The sequence below is a fragment of the Schistocerca serialis genome, chromosome 9 (assembly GCF_023864345.2).
Source record: "Schistocerca serialis cubense isolate TAMUIC-IGC-003099 chromosome 9, iqSchSeri2.2, whole genome shotgun sequence".
Lineage (NCBI taxonomy): Eukaryota > Metazoa > Arthropoda > Insecta > Orthoptera > Acrididae > Schistocerca > Schistocerca serialis.
Window position 1 is genome coordinate 142701172 of NC_064646.1, and position 27997 is coordinate 142729168.

The 27997-nt window shown below is 44.3% G+C and overlaps 1 protein-coding gene and 1 non-coding gene across 2 annotated transcripts in view; both read left to right on the forward strand.

The window, feature by feature from the left end:
- Positions 1-27997, forward strand: part of LOC126419426 (protein lethal(3)malignant blood neoplasm 1) — a 147875-nt gene that overhangs the window by 49817 nt on the left and 70061 nt on the right. The gene's annotated exons all lie outside the window — the stretch shown is intronic.
- On the forward strand, positions 498-572 carry Trnat-ugu (transfer RNA threonine (anticodon UGU)). The gene has a single exon. It is a non-coding gene; the product is annotated as a tRNA-Thr (tRNA).

Consider the following 27997-nt stretch of genomic DNA (forward strand, 5'->3'; position numbering starts at 1 on the left):
TCAATTATCATTTCATTCTAGAGAAGCTGCACGGTCGTCAGTGGTATCTGTTCTTTCAGGAACAAATACTACCTTCATATATAGTTAAAAATACGGCTACCCGGTCATTGACCTTATTGTGCGAACGCACACGCTACACCCCAACTCGTACGGGACTTGGTAGATTAATCTGCCTGCCGGCCGCGGTGGCCGAGCGGTTCTAGGCGCTTCAGTCCGGAACCGCGCGACTGCTACTGTCGCAGGTTCGAATCCTGCCTAGGGCATGGCTCTGTGTGATGTCCTTAGGTTAGTTAGGTTTAAGTGGTTCTAAGTTCTAGGGGACTGATGACCACAGATGTTAAGTCCTGTAGTGCTCAGAGACATTAATCTGCCACGAGAGTGTGATGGGCAAACATCTTATACGCGCACTACGAATGTAGTGGTGCGGACATGTTGGGAATGTGGGTCTCACGGGGAGAGTGCAAGGGATAAGTCCCTGCAGGCGCACTATCGTCTGGGCTCTCGGTGGCTCAGATGGATAGAGCGACTGCCATGTAAGCAGGAGATCCCGGGTTCGAGTCCCGGTTGGGGCACACATTTTCAACATGTCCCCAATGATGTATATCAACGCCTCTTTCCAGCTAGGGTCTCAATTCAATTATCATTTCAAACAAATTGTCATATTCAATATCTCCATATACTATGATACCCGGAACTGGAGAGATATAAATCTCAAGCTCCGCTGCTCCCTATGACCTTTCACCAGTTCGTCTACGGACACGTTACCGTCCATCTGAGCACTACGTAAGAGTAGCGAGAGTCATCGTCGAACACGAGAGAATGCTATTCAATGTCTCACTCGACTCTGGCTCTACAATCCTGCAAGTCTGTGCTGTCTGTGGTACGGTGTCAGCGGTAAATGACGTATGACAACTCGAGATCTCAGCCCAGCTCCCAGTCATCAGTTCCTGGCTGTTCTTGGTGACACTCTTCCCGCAACCTCTGCCTAAATTTCAGCCGTCGCCATCTGACTATTCGTCAGAGCCAGTTGAACAACCCTGTGATCTTCTCGTGGTGAACTCCTTCTGGACGGACTCGTGCCTGATCTGCCTGCCACACGGTTGTCCTGAGTCCGCCTTGCATCCTTCGTTTTTCAGCCAAATATATATGCGATCTGTCTGTGTGATACATCCAACGATTCGATTTTTCCCACAATTAGCTGCACCTGCATATCTTCTGGACATAATTTGCTGCGGCCTGCACTTGAAACGTTCCAGTAACAGTAGACACCCAGTAGAAACCATGTACTCACACCACTCCTAGTCTGGAGGAATGGCTGTTTTTTGTACTGTAAAGAGAAGTAACCTCGCGTAAGGATAAAATTTTCCATCCCGTCAGTATATATTGTGATAGCCTACGTACAGTGGGCAGTAACATGCGGAATCCATATTTTTGGAGTCCTGAGGAAAGACATTCGTGGTCGTCGACTTGCTTTGGACGAAATGGTACTCGCTTGGGTTTAACCATTGTTCCGTAGGCAACCATAAAATTTTTCCATGAAGGAATTGATCGTCTTTCCTCACAGTCGAATAAAAGTATTAACTTATATGGATATAGTGTATGACCTACAGTCGTCTAGAACGAAATTGGAATTATATATTAACACCTTCACCTCCTGACGAGCGTTGATATATATCAACATGGACAGGTGAAAATGTGTGTCCCGACCGGGACTCGAACCCGGGATCTCGCTTACATGGCACGCTGTATCCATTAGAGCCACCGAGGGCACAGAGGACAGAGAGACTGCAGGGACTATCTCGCGCACGCTTCCTGTTAGATCCACATTCTCACCATATATGTCCACACACTACATTCGTAGTGTCCCTACCCAACGTACTCATTACTCGTGGAAGACATTCTTACCAAGTCCCGTAAGGGTTCGGGTAATATGTGTGCATCTGCACAGAAGAGGAACGTCATGGCCGGTCATCAATGGTGTCTGTTTTTTCAGACATGTCTGAAAGAACAGACGTCATATCCGTTTAAGTATATAGTTCTGGCAATACCGGCTATGTATGACCTTCCTCTTCTGTGCGGATGCACGCATATCACCTGAACTCTTACGGGACTTGGTAAGAATGCCTTCCACGAGTAATGAGTACGTTGGGTAGGGACACTACGAATGTAGTGTGTGGACATATATGGTGAGAGTGTGGGTCTCGCGGGAGGCGTGCGTGAGATAGTCCCTGCACTCGCACTAGGTGGCTCAGATGGTTAGAGCGTCTGCCATGTAAGCACGAGATCCTCGGTTCGAGTCCCGGGCGGGGCAAAAATTATCACCTGTCCCCGTTGACACATGTCAACGCCCATCAGCAGCTGAAAGGATTAGTATATAATTCTAAAATGTATTAACAGTCGTGATACGCTGTAAAGATTGATAAGTTGCTTTAAATGTTCATAAACGAAAAAACCGCATTTTCCTTTGATTACAATATCAGTGAATCACAGTTGGAATCGAGCAACTCATACAAATACCTAGGTGTAAAACTTCATAGAAATATGAAGCGGAATGATAACATCGATTCAGCTGTGGCTGAAGCAGGTGGTGGACTTCTGTTTATTGAGACAATGGGAAAATAGAATCAGTCTATAAAGGAGATTGCTTACAAATTACTGTTGTGAACCATCCCAGAATACTGCTCGAGTGTCTGGGACCCGTACCAAGTAGGTCTAACGGAGAATATTGAATATACACAGAGAAGGGCAACACGAATGGTCACAAGTTTGTCTGACCCGTGAGAGAGCGTCACAGAGATGATGGAGAAACTGAACGGGCAGACTTTTGAAGATTGACTTAAGTTATTCCGAGAAAGCTTATTTAGAAAGTTTCAAGAACCGGCTTTAAACGATGATTTCTGGAAGATATTAGAACCCTGTACGAACCGTTCACATACTGATAACAAGAACTGACTGCACGACACAAAGCGTTACTCCTCGCCTGGGCGCATCAACACCGACATTGAATGTTGATGACAGGACAGGAAACATGTTGCCCGGTCGGACGAGTCTCGTTTTAAATTGTATCCATTGGATGGACTTTTACGGGTATGAAGCCATTCTCGTGAATCCATCGACCCTGCATGTGAGCAGGAGACTGTTCAAGCTCGTGGAAGCTCTGTAATGGTGTAGGGCGTGTACAGATGGGACCCCTGATACGTCTAGATGCGACTCCGACAGGTGACACGTACGTAAGCATCCTGTCTGATAACCTGCATCCATTCATGTCCATTGTGCATTTCGACGGACATAGGCAATTCCAGTAGGACAATGCGACGCCTCAAACGTCCAAAATTGCTACAGAATGGCTCCAGGAACGTTGAGTTTAAACTCTTCTGCTGGCCACCGAACTCCGCAGATATGAGCATTATTGAGCGTATTTGGGATGCCTTGCAAAGTGTTGTGCTTCACCCCCTCGTGGACAGTCCTGGAGGATTCATGGTGTCAGTTGCCTCCAGCACTACCTCAAGCATCAGTCGAGTCCAGGCCACGTCGTATTGCGGCAGTTCTGAGTGCTGCCTGGGGTCCTACACGATACTGTACGAGTTTCTATGGCTCTTCAGTGTATGATATCTACAGGGTTCAAATGGTTCAAATGGCTCTGAGCACTATGGGACTCAACTGCTGTGGTCATAAGTCCCCTAGAACTTAGAACTACTTAAATCTAACTAACCTAAGGACAGCACATAACACCCAGCCATCACGAGGCAGAGAAAATCCCTGACCCCGCCGGGAATCGAACCCGGGAACCCGGGCGTGGGAAGCGAGAACGCTACCGCACGACCACGAGATGCGGGCTATCTACAGGGAATTAGATGTCAATGGCTGGGAATACTGAAGTTCATGAGCGGTACTGTAGCTGAGTCGACTCGTGAAAGACCAGGACTAGGACTGTTGAGAGCTTGCAGTAGACTATTACGAAGCTGCTGATGGGATGAGCATGTGGGCATCCTCCGAGGGCGGCAGTCCGTTGCGCCACTCTCCAGGGAAGGCGGGTCGCGCCGGGGTCACGGTTGTCGGCCGAGTACTCGAGGACAGAGAGCCGAGAGCGGTGTCCCTGCAAGCATCTCTTCTGCAGCCGCAGTAGGGCGCACAAACACACAGCTCCGCGGCACCGACTCGCTGCGGCCGTTTGTATTTCTCTCTCACTGGGAATGGTAGACCCACTGAAGCGAGCAGCTTTACCCTTACCATCAGTTTTTTGAAATTATCCGTGATAATTACCTCTTACACTTCAATTGTCGCAGCGTCATATTATTTACTCTGATATAAACTACTGGCCAATAAAATCGCTACACCAAGAAGAAATACAGATGATAAACGGGTACTCATTGGACAAATATATTATTCTAAAACAGACATGTGATTACATTTTCACCCAATTTGAGTGCATAGATCCTGAGAAATCAGTACCCAGAACAACCACCTTTGGCCGTAGTAACGGTCTTGATACGCCTGGGCATTGAATCAAACAGAGCTTGGATGGCGTGTACAGGTACAGCTGCCCATGTAGCTTCAACACGATACCACAGTTCATCAAAAGTAGTGACTGGTGTATTGTGACGAGCCAGTTGCTCAGCCACCATTGACCAGACGTTTTCAATTGGTGAGAGATCTGGAAAATGTGCTGGCCAGGGCAACAGTCGAACATTTTCTGTATACAGAAAGGCCCGTAAAGGACCTGCAACATGCGGTCGTGCATTATCCTGCTGAAACGTAGGGTTTCGCACGGATCGAATGAAGGGTAGAACTACGGGTCGTAACACATCTGAAATGTAACGTCCACTGTTCAAAGTGTCGTCAATGTGAATAAGAGGTGACAGAGACGTGCAACCAATGGCACCCCATACCATCACGCCGGGTGATACGCCAGTATGGCGATGACGAATACACACTTCCAATGTGCGTTCACCGCGATGTCGCCAAACACGGATGCGACCATCCTGATGCTTCTGTACACGGAACCTGTATTCATCCGAAAAAATGACGTTTTTGCCATTCGTGCACCCAGGTTCGTCGTTGACTGCACCATTGCAGGCGCTCCTATCTGTGATGCAGCGTCAAGGGTAACCGCAGCCACGGTCTCCGAGCTGATAGTCCATGCTGCTGCAAACGTCGTCGAACTGTTCGTGCAGATGGTTGTTGTCTTGAAAATATCCCCATCTGTTGACTCAGGGATCAAGACGTGGCTGCACGATCCGTTACAGCCATGCGGATAAGATGCCTGTCATCTCGAATGCTAGTGATACGAGGCCGTTGGGATCCAGCACGGCGTTCCGTATTACCCTCCTGAACCCACCGATTCCATCTTCTACTAACAGTCATTGGATCTCGACCAACGCGAGCAGCAATGTCGCGATACGATAAACCGAAATCGCGATAAGCTACAATCAGACTTTTATCTAAGTCGGAAACGTGATGGTACGCATTTCTCCTCCTTACACGAGGCATCACAATAACGTTTCACCAGGCAACACCGGTCAACTGCTGTTTGTGTATGAGATATCGGTTGGAAACTTTCCTCATGTCAGCACGTTGTAGGTGTCGCCACTGGCCCCAGCCTCGTGTGAATGCTTTGAAGAGCTAATCATTTACATATCACAGCATCTTCTTCCTGTCGGTTAAATTTTGCGTCTGTAGCACGTCATCATCGTGGTGTAACAATTTTAATGGCCAGAAGTGTACTTTATCAGCTGCATACTCATCAGATCAGCTCCACCGACATACACTTTTCTGAGGCTTCCAAGCTCGTGGCCTTCCTTACTCACCAAAGCACTCCGAGTGTTGTGTGAACCGTATTCTGTTCGTGAATAACAGGGAGACCACATGCAACTGGATTTTTATTTTATCCATTTTGTTGTAGAATACCACCGCTGTTTTCGTTATGTACACTGTAGGATATACTGCAACCAGCCACAAGTTGTCATGAAATGATTTTAGTACACCATTGTAGTTTCCTGCCTGAGCCCATCGTCAGGTGGTAGCGTTGACTTGTTTCCGACTTTTACATTTACGTCCTAAAATATAACAAAATTTTTTGTAACAGATTACAAAGGGTTTTGCATTTGCGTCTTAAAATACAGGGTGCAAATTTTTTGTTGACAAACCAGAATAACTTTAAAAATAAGCTCCACACGAAAAAATGTGTAGAATCCAAAGTAGATTATTTTCGACGGGGACATCTGCTGATGCTAAAATTAGCCCGCCATCTCTGCCCCCTGGGGGTAAGGCGGGAGGCAACTTTAAAATTTCAAATGGGAATTCCCATTTTTTATTGCAGAATCAGATTCTACATAAATACTACGTACATTTTGTCTTAAACATTTGCTTTGATTCTTGGTAGTTGGCGCTGTAATTTAATAAAATTCATGTTCTCATTTTTGCGTGGAAAATGGTTGCGGATAAATAAGAAATATTTATTTAATTCGTAAATTTTGGTTCAAAAACTCTCCCTCTCTCTTCGTACCGTGGGGTTTGAGAGAGAGGAATTAGAGGTTTACAAATGTTGACCCAAATATTAATTTTTTCCGCAGATTCGTGTAAGTTGGGCTCAAAATTTGTAACCTCTTATTCCTCTCTCTCAAACCCTATCCTGTTGGGAGAGAGGAAGAGTTTTAGTTTTAGCGAATCCAAATTTACGAATTAAATAAGTATTTTGTATTTATCCGTAACCATTTTCCACGCAAAAATGAGAACATTGATTTTCTCGAATTACAGCGTCAACTACCAAGAACGAAAACAAATGTTTAAGACAACATGTACGTAGTTTTTTATGTAGAATCTAATTCTGTAATAAAAAATGGGAGTTTCCAACTGGAAATTTTAAAGTTGCCTCCCGTCCCACCCCCAGGGGCTGGGGTGGCGGGCTAATTTTAGCACAAGTCGATGTCCTCCTCGAAAATAATCAACTTTGGATTCTACATATTTTTTCGTGTGAAGCTTATTTTTCGAGTTATTCTGGTTTGTCAACTTAAAATTTACACCCTGTATAACAGAGTTTTTGTAGTTACATATTTCTACACTTAGTTTGTGAAAAGCCCTCCTTTACATATTATAGGAGAGTAGTTCGATTTTCTTTTGCTGTCCATACTGACCAATGAACAGAAATACAAGCAAGATGGTGGATACACCTGTTTACATCGGCTGCTGATCTGATGTGATAAGGAACGTGGTATGTGAAAGATTCTGGCAATGGGCAATGAAGAATATTGTCGATGTCAATTAATAATAATTGTTTCTCTAGTTTCAAATTGTAGCAGTTGTATGAAATTTTGGACGTACATTTGGTTTCTTAATTCTAGGTGCTCATTCAGTGTGCAGTCGAATTTGTTGTGAATGTGGCTGTACATTTCTAATGTAAATCATGCATCATAGAAAATTTTGTTATGTTTTAGGATATAGATGTAAAACTTGCTAGGAAGTCAACGCTGACATCTGACCATGGGCTTAGATGAAAACTAGCAACTGTGTAACAAAATCATCTCAAATAAATTGCCTGTTGCTGTATTTCCTACAGTGTACAATTGTATTTTTATATCATTTATATACATCGTACCTAAAGTTTACAACTCAAATATCAATCTTCCAAAGCATTTCGATTTGACTATCACAAGTTATCGAAAAAATTCGACTTTGATCTTTTCCGAGCGTAATACCCTAAAAGATGGTTATGCTTTTTGAGAGGCTGTGTGGCTATGTGTTGGGATGCTTGTGAGCCAGGCGGGCGGTCCAGTTCGTTTCCTATGTGTGGTAAATTTTAAACGAAGTTGCATGCTCTACGAGCGTTTCCGAGAAGAGTGTTGTTGTTGTGGTCTTCAGTCCTGGTTTGATGCAGCTCTCCATGCTACTCTATCCTGTGCAAGCTTCTTCATCTCCCAGAAACCTACTGCAACCTACATCGTTCTGAATCTGTTTAGTATATTCATCTCTTGGTCTCCCTCTACGATTTTTACCCTGCACGATGCCCTCAAATACTAAATTGGTGATCCCTTGATGCCTCGGAACATGTCCTACCAACCGATCCCTTCTTCTAGTCAAGTTGTAACACAAACATCTCTTCTCCCCAGTCCTATTCAGTACCTCCTCATTAGTTATATGATCTACCCATCTAATTTTCTGCATTCTTTTGTAGCACCACATTTCGAAAGCTTCTATTCTCTTCTTGCCCAAACTAGTTATCGTCCATACATGGCTACGCTCCATACATATACTTTCAGAAACGACTTCCTGACACTTAAATCTATACTCGATGTTAACAAATTGCTCTTCTTCAGAAACGCTTTCCTTGCCATTGCCAGCCTACATTTTATATCCTCTCTACTTCGACCATCATCAGCTATTTTTCTCCACAAATAGCAAAACTCCTTTCCTACTTTAAGTGTCTCATTTCCTAATCTAATTCCCTCAGCATCACCCGACTTAATTCGACTACATTCCATTATCCTCGTTTTGCTTTTGTTGATGTTCATCTAATATCCTCCTTTCAAGACACTATCCATTCCGTTCAACTGCTCTTCCAAGTCCTTTGCTGTCTCTGACAGAGTTACAATGTCATCGGCGAACCTCAAAGTTTTTATTTCTTCTCCATGGATTTTAAAACCTACTCCGAATTTTTGTTTCGTTTCCTTCACTGCTTGCTCAATATACAGATTGAATAGCATCGGGGAGAGGCTGCAACCCTGTCTCACTCCCTTCCCAACCACTGCTTCCCTTTCATGTTCCTCGACTCTTATAACTGCCATCTGGTTTCTGTACAAATTGTAAATAGCTTTTCGCTCTCCGTATTTTACCCCTGCCACCTTTAGAATTTGAAAGAGAGTATTCCTGTCAACATTGTCAAAAGCTTTCCCTACGTCGACAAATGCTAGAAACGTAGGTTTGCCTTTCCTTAATTTAGTTTCTAAGATAAGTCGTAGGGTCAGTATTCCCTCACTTGTTCCAATATTTCTACGGAGTCCAAACTGATCTTCCCCGAGGTCGGCTTCTACCAGTTTTTCCATTCGTCTGTAAAGAATTCGCGTTAGTATTTTGCATCCGTGACTTATTAAACTGATTGTTCGGTAATTTTCACATCTGTCAGCACCTGCTTTATTTGGGATTGGAATTATTATATTCTTCTTGAAGTCTAAGGGTATTTCACCTGTCTCATACATCTTGCTCCACCAGATGGTAGAGTTTTGTCAGGACTGGCTCTCCCAAGGCCGTCAGTAGTTCTAATGGAATGTTGTCTACTCCCGGGGCCTTGTTTCGACTCAGGTCTTGCAGTGCTCTGTCAAACTCTTCACGCAGTATCGTATCTCCCATTTCATCTTCATCTACATCCTCTTCCATTTCCATAATATTGTCCACAAGTACATCGCCCTTGTGCAGACCCTCTATATACTCCTTCCACCTTTCTGCTTTCCCTTCTTTGCTTAGAACTGGGTTTCCATCTGAGCTCTTGATATTTATATAAGTGGTTCTCTTTTCTCCAAAGGTCTCTTTAATCTTCCTCTAGGCAGTATCTATCTTACCTCTAGTGAGATAAGCCTCTACATCCTTACATTTGTTCTCTAACCATCCCTGCTTAGCCATTTTGCACTTACTATCGATCTCATTTTTGAGACTTTTGTATTCCTTTTTGCCTGCTTCATTTACTGAATTTTTATATTTTCTCCTTTCATCAATTAAATTCAATATTTCTTCTGTTAGCCAAGGATTTCTACTAGCCCTTGTCTTTTTACCTACTTGATCCTCTGCTGCCTTCACTACTTCATCCCTCAGAGCTACCCATTCTTCCACTACTGTACTTCTTTCCCCCATTCCTGTCAATTGTTCCCTTATGCTCTCCCTGAAACTCTGAACAACCTCTGGTTTAGTCAGTTTATCCAGGTCCCATCTCCTTAAATTCCCACCTTTTTGCAGTTTCTTCAGTTTTAATCTACAGTTCATAACCAATAGATTGTGGTCAGAGTCCACATCTGCCCCTGGAAATGTCTTACAATTTAAAATCTGGTTCCTAAATCTCTGTCTTACCATTATATAATCTATCTGAAACCTGTCAGTATCTCTAGGCTTCTTCCATGTGTACAAATTTCTTTTATGATTCGAGTAAAATAGGAAAAATCGAAAAAATTGTAATTTTTTTAAAAATTTAAACGATCTTTACTAACATTCTTTTAGAATAGATCAACAATTCAGAATTTATATTTGCAATGACAATTGGTCTTCTGTATCTGATAAGCAGTTAGAAATAGGAAGACGTACATTTTTCATAAAAATGACAGTTAAGTATGTAAGATATTGAAGTGCACTGCAATACCGTATTTATCCGCCGATACCGGGTAGCGACTTTCAGTTACAATGTCCTCCCCTGTACGGGAATTACATAATGCACGTAGGAGTAGAGGTTGTGACGTAGGAACGACGACACATGGTTCAGGCCGCGAGTCGTGCGCGGATAGCCAGAGTGATCAGGCGACCTCTCGGGCAAAGCGGAAACCCGGGTTCAAACGGTTCAAATGGCTCTGAGCACTATGGGACTGAACCTCTGAGGTCATCAGTCCCCTAGAACTTGGAACTACTTAAACCTAACTAACCTAAGGACATCACACACATCCATGCCCGAGGCAGGATTCGAACCTGCGACAATAGCGGTGGCGCGGTTCCAGACTGAAGCGCCTAGAACCGCTCGGCCACTCCGGCCGGCAAAACGCGAGTTCGAGTCCCGATCCAACACAAATGTTCATTGTCGTCATTCCATTACACGGCTCATGTTTGTTCTTATTCGGAACTGCGAACCTATCTCATGAATTAGATACGTGTTAATTACGATATACACTCCTGGAAATGGAAAAAAGAACACATTGACACCGGTGTGTCAGACCCACCATACTTGCTCCGGACACTGCGAGAGGGCTGTACAAGCAATGATCACACGCACGGCACAGCGGACACACCAGGAACCGCGGTGTTGGCCGTCAAATGGCACTAGCTGTGCAGCATTTGTGCACCGCCGCCGTCAGTGTCAGCCAGTTTGCCGTGGCATACGGAGCTCCATCGCAGTCTTTAACACTGGTAGCATGCCGCGACAGCGTGGACGTGAACCGTATGTGCAGTTGACGGACTTTGAGCGAGGGCGTATAGTGGGCATGCGGGAGGCCGGGTGGACGTACCGCCGAATTGCTCAACACGTGGGGCGTGAGGTCTCCACAGTACATCGATGTTGTCGCCAGTGGTCGGCGGAAGGTGCACGTGCCCATTGACCTGGGACCGGACCGCAGCAACGCACGGATGCACGCCAAGACCGTAGGATCCTACGCAGTGCCGTAGGGGACCGCACCGCCACTTCCCAGCAAATTAGGGACACTGTTGCTCCTGGGGTATCGGCGAGAACCATTCGCAACCGTCTCCATGAAGCTGGGCTACGGTCCCGCACACCGTTAGGCCGTCTTCCGCTCACACCCCAACATCGTGCAGCCCGCCTCCAGTGGTGTCGCGACAGGCGTGAATGGAGGGACGAATGGAGACGTGTCGTCTTCAGCGATGAGATTCGCTTCTGCCTTGGTGCCAATGATGGTCGTATGCGTGTTTGGCGCCGTGCAGGTGAGCGCCACAATCAGGACTGCATACGACCGAGGCACACAGGGCCAACACCCGGCATCATGGTGTGGGGAGCGATCTCCTACACTGGCCGTACACCACTGGTGATCGTCGAGGGGACACTGAATAGTGCACGGTACATCCAAACCGTCATCGAACCCATCGTTCTACCATTCCTAGACCGGCAAGGGAACTTGCTGTTCCAACAGGACAATGCACGTCCGCATGTATCCCGTGCCACCCAACGTGCTCTAGAAGGTGTAAGTCAACTACCCTGGCCAGCAAGATCTCCGGATCTGTCCCCCATTGAGCATGTTTGGGACTGGATGAAGCGTCGTATCACGCGGTCTGCACGTCCAGCACGAACGCTGGTCCAACTGAGGCGCCAGGTGGAAATGGCATGGCAAGCCGTTCCACAAGACTACATCCAGCATCTCTACGATCGTCTCCATGGGAGAATAGCAGCCTGCATTGCTGCGAAAGGTGGATATACACTGTACTAGTGCCGACATTGTGCATGCTCTGTTGCCTGTGTCTATGTGCCTGTGGTTCTGTCAGTGTGATCATGTGATGTATCTGACCCCAGGAATGTGTCAATAAAGTTTCTCCTTCCTGGGACAATGAATTCACGGTGTTCTTATTTCAATTTCCAGGAGTGTATTTTATTAATTCTGTATTTAAATGACGTAGGCGTTCAAAGTGAAGAGAAAAATAAACGAAAAAAATAGTGACCGAAATGAGGCTAACCAGTGATTGCTTGGCGTCCGTAATACATTCCTTAACATTTCGGTTAATATAGTTATAATACTTAACAATCGTGTACAACTGATCGCTCGGCGAAAGATCCGAACCCAGAGTTGGGAAAGTTGCACATGTCACATCAATATTGAAGAAATGTCGTAGGAGTAATTCACTAAATTACAGACCCATATCATTAACGTCGATATGCAGCTGCGTCTTGGAACATATATTGTGTTCGAACATTATGAATTACCTAGAAGAGAACGGTCTATTGACACACAGTCAACACGGGTTTAACAAACATCTTTTTGTGAAACACAATTAGCTCTTTACTCACAGGAAATGTTGAGTGGGGATTTCAAATTGATTGTATGTTTCTAGATTTCCAGAAGGCTTTAAACACTGTACGAGCACCACAGAAGCGGCTTGTAGTGAAATTGCGTCCTTATCAAATATCGTCCCATTTATGCAGCTGGATTCCTGATTTTCTGCCAGAGAGGTCACAGTTCGTAGTAACTGACATTAAGTCTTCCAGTAAACAGAAGTGATTTATGGCGTTCCCCAAGGTAGTGTTATAGGCCCTCTGCTGTTCCTTATCTATACAAAAGATTTGGGAAATAATCGAAGTATTCGTTTTACGTTGTTTGCAAATAATGCTGCCGTTTATCGTCTAGCAATCTCATCAGAAGATAAAAAAAATTGCAAAACGATTTCGGAAAGTATCTGTATAGTGCGAAAATTGGCAATTGTTCCTAAATAATGAAAAGTGTGGGGTCATCCACATGAACGCTAAAAGGAACCGTTAAACTTTGGTTACACTATATATTAGTCAAATATAAAGACCATTAATTCAACTTAATACCTAGGAATTACAATTACGAACAACTTAAACTGGAAAGAACACATAGAAAATGTTGTGGAGCCGGTGAACCAAAGAATGCTTTTTATTAGCAGAACACTTAGAAAATGCAACAGGTTCGATGTAGAGGCTGCCTGCAATACACTTGTCCATCCTCTTTTGGAGTACTGCCCAGTCTGGGACGGATTAACGGGGTACATGGAGAAAGTTCAGAGAAGAGCAGCACATATTGTACTATCGAGAAAAAGGGGTGAGAGTGTCACGGAAATGATACAGGATTTGGTGTGGACATGACTGAAACAAAGTTGTTTCTCCTAGCGGCGGATCCCGTCACGAAATTTCAACCACCAACTTTCCCTCCGAATGCGAAAATATTTTGGTGGCACCGACCAACATAGCGAGAAACGATCATCATAATAAAATTAAAGAAACCATAGCTCGCATGGAAAGATATAGGTGGTCGTTTCTTCCGTGCGCTGTTCGAGATTGTAATGACAGAATTATTGTGAAGGTGACCCTCCGTCAGGCATTTAACCCTGCATTGCTACTGGTGGGTCTCCCGGACCATGACTCGTGTGAGCGATTCGTTTTAGCTTCCTACCTGACACAGCTGTGCCATTTGCTCGTCAAGTGACGGCGGAAGTCCACTGTCTAGGAGTGCTTGTAGTGTGTTTGGGTCTGCCAGACCGACTATAGCAAGTAAGTGAGTTCTTGTTGAGGCTATAGGACCCAGAGTAGCAAGGATGGTATCGTTCGCCCCAACACAAATACGTTTGTAGCACACATTCAAATTGCTGAATCAGCTTATTTATTTCAGACCAGATCTGTAACGGATGTAACAGAAGACCTGTGTAACGATGCACTCCGAAATGAAATCGTTAGTGACGAATCAGGTGACGAAGGTGGAGACGTAGAAGTCGAACTATATAGTGAACAAGATACGGAAAGAGACGAAAGTGGGGATGACAATGATAGGTATCAGAACAATAAGAAATATTTTGTTGGTAAGGACAAGCGTACTAAATGGATGAAAGACCTTTGTTCATGAGATTGATAAAGGTGTAATTGACGCATTTCTTGGTCTGTTGTATTTGGGTGGAATCTATAAGTTTGGTTGAACTCTGGGACACAGGTGGAACAGGATTGGGAATTATTCTACTCTACAATTACCCTACAGAGATTCAGGTTTCTGGCACAGTGTCCGAGATTTGACGATAAGTCAACGATGTCCGACAGGCGAAAAGAGGGTAAACTGGCTCCTACACTAAACAAATTTGATTTGTTCGCCAAAAATTTCAGAGCACACTGTTCTCTTGGAGAATATGCCACTGAAGTTGAAATGCTTGTCAAAATCTCGAGGACGGCGTAATTTTCGAATGTACATTCCTTCCAAACCTGGAAAATATGTAATAAAAGTGTTCAATCTAGCCCATACAAGAACGGCGTACACGTAAAATTTGGAAGTTTATATAGGTGAGCAGCCAGATGGACCCAAAGAGTTGAGTAATCGTGCAGCTGATGTCGTCAAAAGGTTGTGTAATCACATTTCCAAAACATCATTACGATGGATAACTGGTTTACGAGCTATGAACTGGCCCTGTCACTTCTGACAGACCATAAATTAACACTTTTGGGAACAGTAAGGAAGAAGAAGAAGATAGAAATTCCCCCGGAATTCGTGAACACAAGCGGTAGAAATGCTTTTAAAAGTACCTTTGGCTTTCAGAAGACGTGCATATTAATGAGGTATGTACCAAAGAAAAACAGGTGCCTACTTCTAATGAGTACTATGCACCATGGCAACAAAATACATGCAACCACCGGGGAAGAAATGAAGCCGCAGATGATAATTCTTTTTGATGCTACTAAGGGTGGGGTAGATTTAGTAGATCAGATTTGTGCCACCTATGAGGTAGCAAGAACAATTAGAAGGTGGCCGTTGGCCTTATTCTTTTGCTTACTGAATGTAGCAGTCATAAATAGTCACGTCATCTTCAGAGCTAACAACCAGGGAGAGACCACGTGGAGAGACTTTCTGAAATCGCTTGGGAAGGCTCTTGTCAGAGGCCAATTACTACACAGGGCTGGCAGTAACCATATCAACCGACCTCTCAAAAGATCTGTCAACAGACTGGCGGGGGTCGAACAGCAAGACGATGGGAGTGTGAACCAGAGTATGGCGCCTAAGAGGACGGTGCTATGGGTGTGAAGATAGCAAAATGTAAGACATTTGTTACAAATGTTCAAAGTCTGTGCGTCTCAAAAAACACTCAAGTTTAATTTGTAAAGTGGCCTGGTGTGGTAAAACGACATGTGGAAACAGTACGATCAAAAGACCTTGTGGAGACTCTCCGTTTACTTACAAAGTTTTCGAGCATGTTTCCTACTCACCTGTTCATACCTGAGTTTGGTGTCGTAGCTTTCATTGATCTACTTTGTGTGCTATGACACACGACAGTCACATTGTCTGTACGGTATGTAAATGTTAGAATCACTGTATAATTTGCTTACGTAATAATAAAAGACAACCATTTACCCAAACCCAAAGCAAAACGTGTTTGTTTACTTCATCAAGACAACATACGTGAATGTGAAGTCCTTTTAAGCTCCCTATCCTTAACAAATCAGACTGACATGCTGGTCGGGTCTGAGAGACCCCTCGTAGCGACGGTGGTACAAACGAACACAGTAGCGACGCAGACTTAGGTGTGACATGCGGAGTATCAATGTAGATGCGGGTGTAGATGCGTTACGTGTCATGCGATAACATCGTCGTGCCGTTTTTCAACAGGCCAATAAACTTCCTCACACGGCACGTGTCTCTATGAACTATCCGCGTGGTACTAAGGGCAGGACTACCTTCAGCTCATATGTCAATTCCGTCCCACTGCCTGTATCAAGGATACCGAGATTCATTTATGGCAGTTGTGACCTACGTTGCCCCCAGAGAGGATACAACTGTTTTTTGGCACCCTTCCGGACCGTATCAGTCGATGCATCCAGACCACAGGCGGTGCAAGGTCATGTTGGTAACTGGCCTCGTACTGACAAGTTCTTTATAAATTTGACTCGAATTTCTTATCAGTGATATTTCATCACATACCCTCTCAACTCACCAAGTTTCATTTCGTTTCCTCCTCCCGTTCTGGGTCCTTCACTTTTTTGCCTGGGAGTAGTAGTAGTAATACTAATAGTAACTTTATTCATCCGTAGATCTCTCTTTTACGAGGATATAGGACATGTCAAAGTATTTACAAGTTTAGACCTATTTAAAATATGCTAATTCGTATACAAATGTATTTACAGACTTCTAGTTAGAGCCAATCATTAGATTTACTCCTGGTATGCAATACTTTTTTTTACAGATAACTTATTAAATAATGTAATGCCATACTGTTAACTCGTATCTCACTATCAGTCACTGCACACACTATACGTACGTTGTTTCATAACACTTCCCTCACTACACACACACACACACACTGGTGATCTCTGGGCCATTTTCTGTACCGCAACTTCCCATTTTCTATCCTGAAAAACTGAGTCAGCATCCCTCCATAATGAGTGAGATGTTGAGCTCAGAAAGTGGAAGAGGTTAGTAGGTATTGTGCCATGCATAGCTTGGGGGTAAGTATTTCTAGAAGGAAAAAAAAACGTAAAGTGAAGGTGTTATGTGGAATGTTGGATGTTTTATAATCATTACTATTATTATTATTTATTTGTATAACATTTTTTATCAAACCCCTACTCTGTTTTATCTAAGTAATCCTTCAATGTATAAAATGTATTGCATAACAGGTACTTTTTACCTGCCTTTTTAAATAAGTTTATTTTTGCAATTTCTTTAACCTCTTTCGGTAATTTATTGTACAGTATTATTCCTTGGTAGAAAATGCTGTTTTGAGTTTTATGTTTATTTTTTCTTGGTAAATGTAAGTTGAGTCTCTCTCTTGTTGCATGCTCACGGACAGAGCTGTCTGTGCAGTAATTACCAATGTTATTTTTGATGTGTGCAATTGCGTGGTAAATGTATTCACATGGAGCAATTAAAATCCCCATTGTTTTGGACATATCTTTACAATGAGCTCAACTACTATTTTCGGTTATAATTCTTATGGCTCTTTTCTGGAGTTTGAATATTGTGTTCATGTTTTGTGCGTTTGTTCCCCAGAAAAGAATGCCATAGCTAAGAATTGAGTGTACATATGAATAATATGTAACTAAAAGACGCTGCATGATAGGATTCTAAGAGCATAACATGCTGATGACATTCAGTTTGCAAGTACCTTTGTGTGTTCACACCACTGCAACTGAGAATCATTATCCATTCCTAGAAATTTTGCATTTGTTACACAGTCTATAGAGGTGCCATCTACATTTAATTTAAGATTGTAATTTTTCCTCTTCAAACTATAATTCATAGCATTAGTTTTCTTTATGTTCAATGTCACTTTACTGCTTATTGACCAGTCATAAACTTCCTTGAGAGTTTCACTTGTTTTCTCAGCAAGGAGTTCTCTTGCTTTGTCAGTGACTGTCATACTGCTGTCATCAGCGAAGAGACATGACTAACACTACTGTGGATATAGCTACAGACAAGTGGGACAACAATTACTATGAGTTGCAGAACTATATCAAATCATTCTAGTTAGTAAGGAAGTGGTCGAGATATCAACTGCAATGACACGCTGCTCCACAGTTGAAGATGAAGTGAAACAGTGTTTTGTTTAAAGAGTTTTGTCACTCCACCACTGGCTTAACAACGCGGGGAGTCGAATACAGCGCTGTGACTCAACAGCACCTTCCGTAGCGACTTGGCGCTGAGAAGCGGCCAGCAAAGGACACTGCAGCTGATTGTACGGAACCCGTCCTCCTGCCTGTTGCGGCCCTTGGCGCTTTCACCCGCATGAGGAGGCGATCAACGTCGTCCTCGCACTGACTGGCTATCATCTGGAAGCAAGTGGGGGGGCTCTGTCCTAACAGCCGGTAAACAGCCTCCACGGTAGCTGCGTCACGCCAGTCATTGTAATCTTTTTCCATTCATATCGCTGCATACCGCCGCCAGGTCGTAATAATCACTTCCTAGTAGTAGACACAATCACTTTCTAGTGTAAAATCGGATACTACGTGCTGCCATTGCTGTTACTGACCTACAAGAAAGCTGAGAAACGGTACAGTAAGTGATCCTACAATCAAAAGCCGATGTCTACTGTTGTTTGTAGCCTTAGCCTTAAACCCGGCCAGCCGGCCGGAGTGGTCGTGCGGTTCTAGGCGCTACAGTCTGGAGCCGAGCGACCGCTACGGTCGTAGGTTCGAATCCTGCCTCGGGCATGGATGTGTGTGATGTCCTTAGGTTAGTTAGGTTTAATTAGTTTTAAGTTCTAGGCGACTGATGACCTCAGCAGTTAAGTCGCATAGTGCTCAGAACCATTTGAACCATTTCTTTTAAACCCGGCCATGTGATATTATTACTTATTGGACATCATGTTGAACAACCAACAACTGCTACGTTATCAATGAAACAGCTGGAATCGTAGTGTCGACGTACAGAAATATCCTGTGCTACACGAATAGTTTGTTAAAAATATAATGATGTTAATTAAAACTATCGTCTACAGTTACTACGAACAAACGTAATCTTGATACTAAACACAAATATTAACGATGTTCATTACTGATAAAATATTATCCATTATCCTCCGAAACTCGACGTTATGTTTAGCAACTTTTACACCACAGTTGCGACAACCAGTATCTTGTATCATATACAGAAACCTCGTCAAATAAAACTTCTTAAGTGCACGCAGGACGATGTGACTATGTATGGCATCAACGAGGAAATCGCATCAAGCAGTTTCTTAATTCGAGGACCCTTTTCTGAGTTGCTTAAGATTCATAGCCTTCAGTCTTTACTATTAAGACGAAATCTCCTTCCAAGACCGTGTCGTAGGAATTCGAAAATAAATTAGAAAACAAGGTAGGAGTTCAAGTGATATTACGAATGTTTAAATGTTAACGTCGAAGGCGTTTCAGAATAGTTTATTTTCCAGGTATTTGAACGTAACTTCTAATATAAGATATTACTGTGACATCTCAATCTAAGGATTACTGCGAGAATCGAATGTCTAACTCTGGTTACTGTTGGGGTTAGTCGATATGGTTAGCATTGGTACCAGGTTCAATCGTGATTTACTGGACATTAGTATTCGAAAACACCCAGTCGAACAAGTAAACAATTACATAATCGTAGGATTATATAGGATAGCTGAAGCATGGCAGGCGTTGCAAGCACACCACAGCGGGAGAAGGAAGTTTCCATCAACGGAAGATCTCTGTTGATACTGGATTGAAAGAGGTGTTTGTGAAATTGTATGCTTAGAGCAAAACATTCTAAGCGACGAAAAGTGGTGAAGAGGAAACTGGTAAATCTGAAAACTACACTACAGGCCATTAAAATTCATTGGACAAATATATTATACTAGGACTGATATGTGATTACATTTTCACGCAATTTGGGTGCATAGATCCTGAGAAATCAGTACCCAGAGCAACCACCTCTGGCCGTAATAACAGCCTTGATACGCCTGGGTATTGAGTCAAACAGAGCTTGGATGGCGTGTACAAGTACAGCTGCCCATGCAGCTTCAACACGATACCACAGTTCATCAAGAGTAGTGACTGGCGTATTGTGACGAGCCAGTTGCTCGGCCACCATTGACCAGAAGTTTTCATTTGGTGAGAGATCTGGAGAATGTGCTGGCCAGAGTAGCAGTCGAACATTTTCTGTACCCAGAATGGACTGTACAGGACCTGCAACATGCAGTCGTGCGTTATTCTGCTGAAATGTAGGGTTTCGCAGGGATCGAATGAAGGGTAGAGCCATGGGTCGTAAGACATCTGAAATGTAACGTCCACTGTTCAAAGTGCCATCAATGCGAACAAGAGGTGACCGAACCGTGTAACCAATGACACCCCATACCATCAGGCCGGGTGATAAGCCAGTATGGCGATGACGAATACACGCTTCCAATGTGCGTTCGCCGTCATTCTGCCAAACTCGGATGTGACCATCATGATGCTCTAAACAGAACCTGGATTTATCCGAAAAAATGACGTTTTGCCGTTCGTGCACCCAGGTTCGCCGTCAAGTACACCATCGCAGGCAGTCCTGTCTGTGATGCAGCGTCAAGGGTAACCGCAGCCATGGTCTCCGAGCCGATAGTCCATGCTGCTGCAAACGTCGTCGAACTGTTTGTGCAGATGGTTGTTGTCTTGCTAACGTCCCCATCTGTTGACTCAGTGATCGAGACGTGGCTACACGATCCGTTACAGCCATGCCTAAGATGCCTGTCATCTTGACTGCTAGCGATATGAGGCCGTTGGGATCCAGCACGGCGTCCCGTATTACCCTCCTGAACCCACAGATTCCATATTCTGCCTACAGTCATTGGATCTCGACCAACGCGAGCAGCAATGTCGCGATATGATAAACCGCAATCACGATAGGCTACAATCCGACCTTTATCAAAGTCGGAAACGTGATGGTACTTATTTCTCCTCCTTACACGAGGCATCACAACGTTTCACCAGGCAACGCCGGTCAACTGCTGTTTGTGTATGAGAAATCGGTTGGAAACTTTCCTCATGTCAGCACGTTGTAAGTGTCGCCACCGGCGCCAACCTTGTGTGAATGCTCTGAAAAGCTAAGCATTTGCATATCACAGCTTCTTCTTCCTGTCGGTTAAATTTCGTGTTTGTAGCACGTCATCTTCGTGGTGTAGCAATTTTAATGGCCAGTAGTGTAGTAACTTGAAGAAATACAGAAATAATTCAAAAGGAAGTGGAGAAATAACAAAGAAATGAGGAACTGTTGGTAGGAATAGCCGCTGAAAGAAACCTTTCGAATTTTTACGAAAATATGGAACAGCAGTTGTTTACCCTCAGAAGGGATAGACAAAAAATACAACATATCAAAACGATTAAAAGCGAATAATGTGTGGAGAATACAATAAAATTACGTGAAAAGTAGAAAAAGCATCTCCGTGCACCTTCATATGCGATGGCCCAGGTAACACAAATTAAAAACCTTGATTATGTGTATTCCGCAAGGTCAAAATGAAACTGACCTGTAGAAACCCACTGAAAATTCAGAAACAGCAAGGTCTCGTCGAAACGGCAGCTGCGCACCGTCACTTTTATGCTGGATCGATGACGATAAATTTTGTGTCTGGAAATCAAAGAACTTGTAGTCCAGATTCCAGTAGTCGACATATCGATGCACTTGCTTGTCTTCTGCCTCGGGGGGCAGCCCATAAGGTATTCTCACAACGTAACCACAAAGAAAAAGTTATCGAAACGAGTGGAGGCGCAGAGATCGTGGAAAGACGTGCTGAATCCTACACGTGTGTACGCCGCTGCCAAGGTCCCCAGATGGAGTCGCCTCGCCTGGCACGGCTTCCATCCAGATACCGTGACGCACGGCCTGCTGTGCGAGAAGGATGACCCGCCTCACAGCTGCCGATTGCGGATCTTGCTTACAGAGAGAGGGGGAGAGAGAGAGAGAGAGAGAGAGAGAGAGAGAGAGAGAGGGGGGGGGGGGTTAGCAAGTGGGACGTGACACAGCTGCTATCGGCCTAGCTGTCGCAACGCTCAGTTGCCGAAGGTAACAATTGCGTCCAGCTGCCAAATATGGAGGGTTGTCTCTGGACTCCAACCAGCAATTGGCCAGTAGCTGACCACGATGACCATTACTCCCACAGACATTGGTTACTGAGTTAGTGCCACTCTCGAGTCTGAAGATGAACACTTTTTATCATGTCTGTTTTTGTGTTCATTCTACAATAAGCTGGATTCTCTCCAAGTCAAAATAATACTAAAACCTTCCAGTCTAATTAATTCAACTGTGCGAAGTCGCATACCAGTCCTTGCATAAAATATTCTCTTTGCATTTTGTTTGTTGCTGGACGAAATGGCTCTCAGCACTATGCGACTTAACTTCTGAGGTCATCAGTCGCCTATAACTTTGAACTAATTAAGCCTAACTAACCTAAGGACATCACACACATCCATGCCCGAGGCAGGATTCGAACCTGCCACCGTAGCGGTCGCTCGGTTCCAGACTGCAGCGCCTTGAACCGCACGGCCACGCCGGCCGGCTGTTGCTGGACGTTTCTAAAGTGTAAATCCGGATATTCGAACACGTGTTAGCCGCGAGTGATTAGCCGAGCGGTCTAAGGCGCTGCAGTCACGGGCTGTGCGGCTGGTCCTGGCGGAGGTTCGAGTCCTCCTTCGGGCATGGGTGTGTGTGTTTGTCCTTAGGATAATTTAGGTTAAGTTGTGTGTAAGCTTAGGGACTGATGACCTTAGCAGTTAAGTCCCATAAGATTACACACACATTTGAACATTTTTGAACGAACACGTGTTAGTCTGAGCATGGGATGTCCGAAAAGCGACCAAGGCTACTTTGTTCCTAGCCAGTGCCGAATGTGCGGTTTTTACGACAATTCATCTGATGAGGTCAGGCCTTGTTGAATCGTGTGACGGGGCCGCACGCTCTCCTGAGACGTCAGCCGAGTCTAGCGCTCTCTCTTGGTTTTCCGGTCGCTAACAGGATGGTCTCTTCCTACGAGCATTTGCTGCCTCCCTAAGCAGTAGCTGTAGGTTTTGTTTTTCTGACGCTTTTGACATACCACTATCACGTTAACTTTAGGCTTCACGCATGAAGGTACAGTATTCGTATTGAATTCTGACAGTTTTTCTCCTCCTCATAGGTAATGATTACCGAACTCTGTCCCACAGTTCTTGCTCAAGGATCCCTACTCCGTCAAAATAAAACAGACTCTTTTTCGAAATTTTTCTCAATCATTTTCGCTAAGGTTACTGTTCGATCCTTTCCACTCATCAGTCCGGAACTGTGTCTCAAAGTCACTAGCAACTTTTCTGTTTACCCTCAAAGATTCTCATTACTCATTGTTCGGAGTTTGTTTGTGGATTAAAGTAACATACACGTTTTGAATACACACCAAAGCACATTGCTGACGATTATTGATCTCAAAATTACTTAATTTGTACCTTAGTTTCTATTTTCTTGTCTGCGCAGAGTACGACCGTAAGATAGTGGGTACCTGATGCTACCACCATCTAACAACATGGCATTGTTGTGGTGGTACGGCTGAAAGCAAGTGAGAACTAAAGCCGTTATATTTTCCCGAAAGCCCGCAGGCCTACCGTATGGCTTTACGATGCTTGCAGTTCTACTGTATGGCTTTTTGATGCAAGCAGTTTTACTGTATGGATTTATGGTGATGACACTCTCTTGAGTAAAATATTCCGAAGGTAGAGCAGTGCACCACTAGGGTCGCCAGGAGTGGACTACGCAGTCGGATGCCATGAAGAAAAACAAAACATGCATTCTACGGGTGGTTGAGAGGAACGTTAGACCACTTAATCAGGTAGGTGGGCTAGAAAATTTAAAAAGGGAAATGGATACATTGGTGTGGGTTTTAGTGAAGTTCGGTGTCAGAACGAACAGACTTTCGCGTCAGGTGAGTACAGGGTTATAAAATCAAATGTGGGTACTGTAGGAGTAGATCTAGCAATGATTAAGAAAGAAGGAATGCGGGAAGGATGCTATGAACAGCACAATGAAACTTTATCGTTGTCATGACAGATACGAAGCCAGCAAATACCACAATAGTAAAATTTGTATACCAACTAGCTCTGCAGAAGTGTAAGAGATTGAAAGAATGTACGATGAAATACAACAAATAATTCAGATAGTTGAGGAAGATGAACACTTAAGTGTGGTGGTCTACTAGAATAGGAGAGTAGGGAAAGATAGGGGAGGAAAACAGTTGCAGGAGAATATGGACTATGGAACGAAAGAGGAAGGCAGCTATCAGAGTTTTGCATGGAGCATAGTTCAGTTATCACTAAGACTTGGTTTAAGGATCGAGAACGAAGATTTTATGCGCAGCAGTCATCTGGAGGCAGAGGATGGTTTCAGACTGATTATATAATGACGAGACAGAGATTTCGAAACCACATGTTTAATTGTAAGACATTTCTAGGGGTAGACGTGAACTCTGGCCATAATATATTTGCTATCAACGGAAGATTGCAACTGAAAAAATTCCAGAATAAATTAAGAATTTAGGACCTTGGTAATTGGAAGAACCAGAGGCTGTTGAGAGCATTCGCCAATGATCGACTAAAACAGCGGAAAGGAATACAATAGAAGACGATTGGGTAGCTTCAAGAGATGGAATAGTGTACGCAGCAGAGGTTCAAACAGGTAAAAAGGCACGGCCTAGTAGAAATCCTTGGATATAATAGGAGTTAATGAATTAAACTGTTGATAGGGTAAAATACAAAAATGTACCAAATGAAGCAGATGGAACGGAATACAGACGTCTACAAATATTTTGAACTGTCTTCAGTGAAAGTTTCGAATACCCTAACATTTGTGAGTTTTACAACACCGAAAGTAGCGTTTCCTATGTATACAAGTTTATGTAGCTGTGTACGCGCTCCAGTTTGTCGTCGAGATGAATCAAAGAAAAACCTTATAAATGTGTATAATGCTCATATGGGCCATATATAGAGATTTTTAGTCACGTAAGAAATTATTTCTCTTAATTTTCGTTACAAATTTACGAAAATGGTTTTGCACCAACAATTTAGTAGATATCTGCTGCTGTTTCGTGATTTACAGTCTAAAGTACTATCGATCCAGGTGGAGCAGTGGTTAGCACACTGGACTCGTATTGGGGAGAACGATGGTTCAAACCCGCGTCCGGCCATCCTGATTTAGGTTTTCCGTGACTTCCTAAATCGCATCAGGCAAATGCCGAGATGTTTCCTTTCGAAGGGCACAGCCGACTTGCTTCCCTAATCCGATGGGACCGATGACCTCGCAGTCTGGGCCCTCCCCTATACTAACCAACCAACCAATCTAAAGTGCTAATGGAGAATGTACTTTTTTTACCTTTGTCGTAAAATGTTCAAAACAGTCGTAAAGCTGAAAAAAATGGTTCAAATGGCTCTGAGCACTATGGGACTCAACTGCTGAGGTCATTAGTCCCCTAGAACTTAGAACTAGTTAAACCTAACTAACCTAAGGACATCACAAACATCCATGCCCGAGGCAGGATTCGAACCTGCGACCGTAGCGGTCTTGCGGTTCCAGACTGCAGCGCCTTTAGCCGCACGGCCACTTCGGCCGGCCGTAAAGCTGAATTCAGTGACAAGTACTATTACAGAAACTATTGCATAGTTAACTTGGATCGCTGGTAACACTTCCATAGTGGACATACAGTAATTTTAGAGATGATGCTACACTGACTGATTGCGCCAGGCACATTCACAGGGATTCTCAGAAGCCTTCCAAAGTGCTTGCTAGCATCAATTTCTTGCCATGACGTTGATGAAGCCCATACCTGTCCCTAAAAAGTACTGAGATATGTATACACTAACAAATATTAATGTGAAATATGTCTACATCGACAATTTCCTCTCCCTCTACATTTATACTCTGCAAGCCATCTTACAGTGTGTGAAGCGTGGGGCACTTCTTGAACCAGTGTTCAAGAGAAGATCCAAAGAAGAGCGGCGCGTTTCGTCACAGGGTTATTTGGTAACCGTGATAGCGTTACGGAGATGTTTAACAAAGTCAAGTGGCACACTCTGCAAGAGAGGCGCTCTGCATCGCGGTGTAGCTTGCTCGCCAGGTTTCGAGAGGGTGCGTTTCTGGATGAGGTATCGAATATATTGCTTCCCCCTACTTATACCTCCCGACGAGATCACGAATGTAAAATTAGAGAGATTAGAGCGCGCACGGAGGCTTTCGGACGGTCGTTCTTCCCGCGAACCATACGCGACTAGAACAGGAAAGGGAGGTAATGACAGTGGCACGTAAAGTGCCCTCCGCCACACACCGTTGGGTGGCTTGCGGAGTGTAGATGTAGATGTAGATGCAGTGTTGTTTTGTGTTCCAGTAACTACTGGCGAGACGGCAGATTTTTTGTTAAGCATCCCCGTCAGCTAGAGACTAATTTTACCTTTATGGTCATTTGACGGGAATACGGTACTTAGGTGGAAGCAGAATGTTGATTGACTCTTTTACGAACGCGCGCTCTCGGAATTTTTACAGTAAACCCCGGCGTGGTGCACAACGCCTATTCTGAAGAGAGCATCACTAGCCTTGAGCGAGCATCTCCGTGAGGCTTTCGCGCTTGTGAAACGAACTCGTGCCTGCAAGTCTTATTCCTCTTCGTAATCTTCTGTATTTCCTCCATCAAACCTATTTGCCACGTGTCTCAGGCTGAAGAGCTGTTTTCAATTACTGGTCAGACGACCGGTTTGCAATCTGCCTCACTCGTGGGTTCTTCCAAAGATCCTCAGTTCGCCATATTACGGTTAGTTTTCCGTGGCAGTTCCACTTTAATCGTTGCGTATACTTACTCCCAAGTATCGAATGGAAGTTTCTGGATGAAATTTCTGAACAATGCATGAGAGGTAAACGTTTCTCTATAGTACAATCGTACAGAGTAAACGCCTTGACTTTTAGCGTTAGTCGAAACCACTGTGTATACATCCAACTGCCTACTTCCGCCCCTCGGGCGAGGTTTTCCATTCAGTAGCATCCCACCTGCAGCGCAAGGTGTCAAAACGCGTTGCGTCACTGCGTGGGATGGCCCTGCTTTCTCTCTCAGCCTCTTTCTGAGGAAGAGGGTAACACTGTGGGTGCGGTATTCCCCTTGGCTTTCTGGTACTCAAACAGTATTCGAAAGCGACGATGATGATAAGGATTTACTGCTCCTTGCGCACTTCGGCGAGGAAATCGTTTTCTCCAGCGCTGTGCATATTTGGTAAGAGTATGATACAACGGAGCGACTCTTCTGGACTCTTAAGGGGTCTCCGTTCTATCGCGACGAGTTCGCGCTCATTCCGTTGCGTACATCAATCATCCTCTATATCTGTGATTCGCCGCGTCATCGAGCATCGCGCGAGAGAAATGAGTAAACCGGTATCTATTACGCCACAATATTATTGCGGAAAGATGTTCCCCTGTGTTTTGCTGTCGTCTGAAGTCTATCATCACGACTGCTCATATTGATCGAATGCGTTTCTACTACTTTGTGGGATAATGCGATGAACAATAAACATTACAAAAAGATTTGGAAGGAACCAACGTTTCGTAGGTTAGTACTGTAACGAGGGTGAGAAAATTAAAAGCACAGTGAAACTTCCTGGCAGATTAAAACTGTGTGCCGGGCCGAGACTCGAACTCGGGACCTTTGCCTTTCGCGGGCAAGTGCTCTACCGTCAGAGCTAACCACGCACGACTCACGTCCCGTCCTCACAGCCTTACTTCTGCCAGTATCTCGTCTCCTAGCTTCCAAACTTCACAGAAGCTCTTCTGCGAACCTTGCAGAACTAGCACTCCTGGAAGAAAGGATACTGCGGACACATGGCTTAGCCACCGCCTGGGGGATGTTTCCAGAATGAGATTTTCACTCCGCAGCGGAGAGTGCGCTGATATGAAACTTCCTGGAAGATTAAAACTGTGTGCCGGATAGAGACTCGAACTCGGGACGTTTGCCTTCTCCGGCAGACGTAAGGCTGTGAGAACGGGGCATTAGTCGTGCTTGGGTAGCTCAGACGGTACCGGCACGGTAATTGAGCGTGTTCGGTCACAGGGTGCCGGCACGGTAGCTCAGCGTGTTCGGTCATAGGGTTAGCAGCCCTCTGTAACAAAAAAAAAAAAAAAAAAAAAAA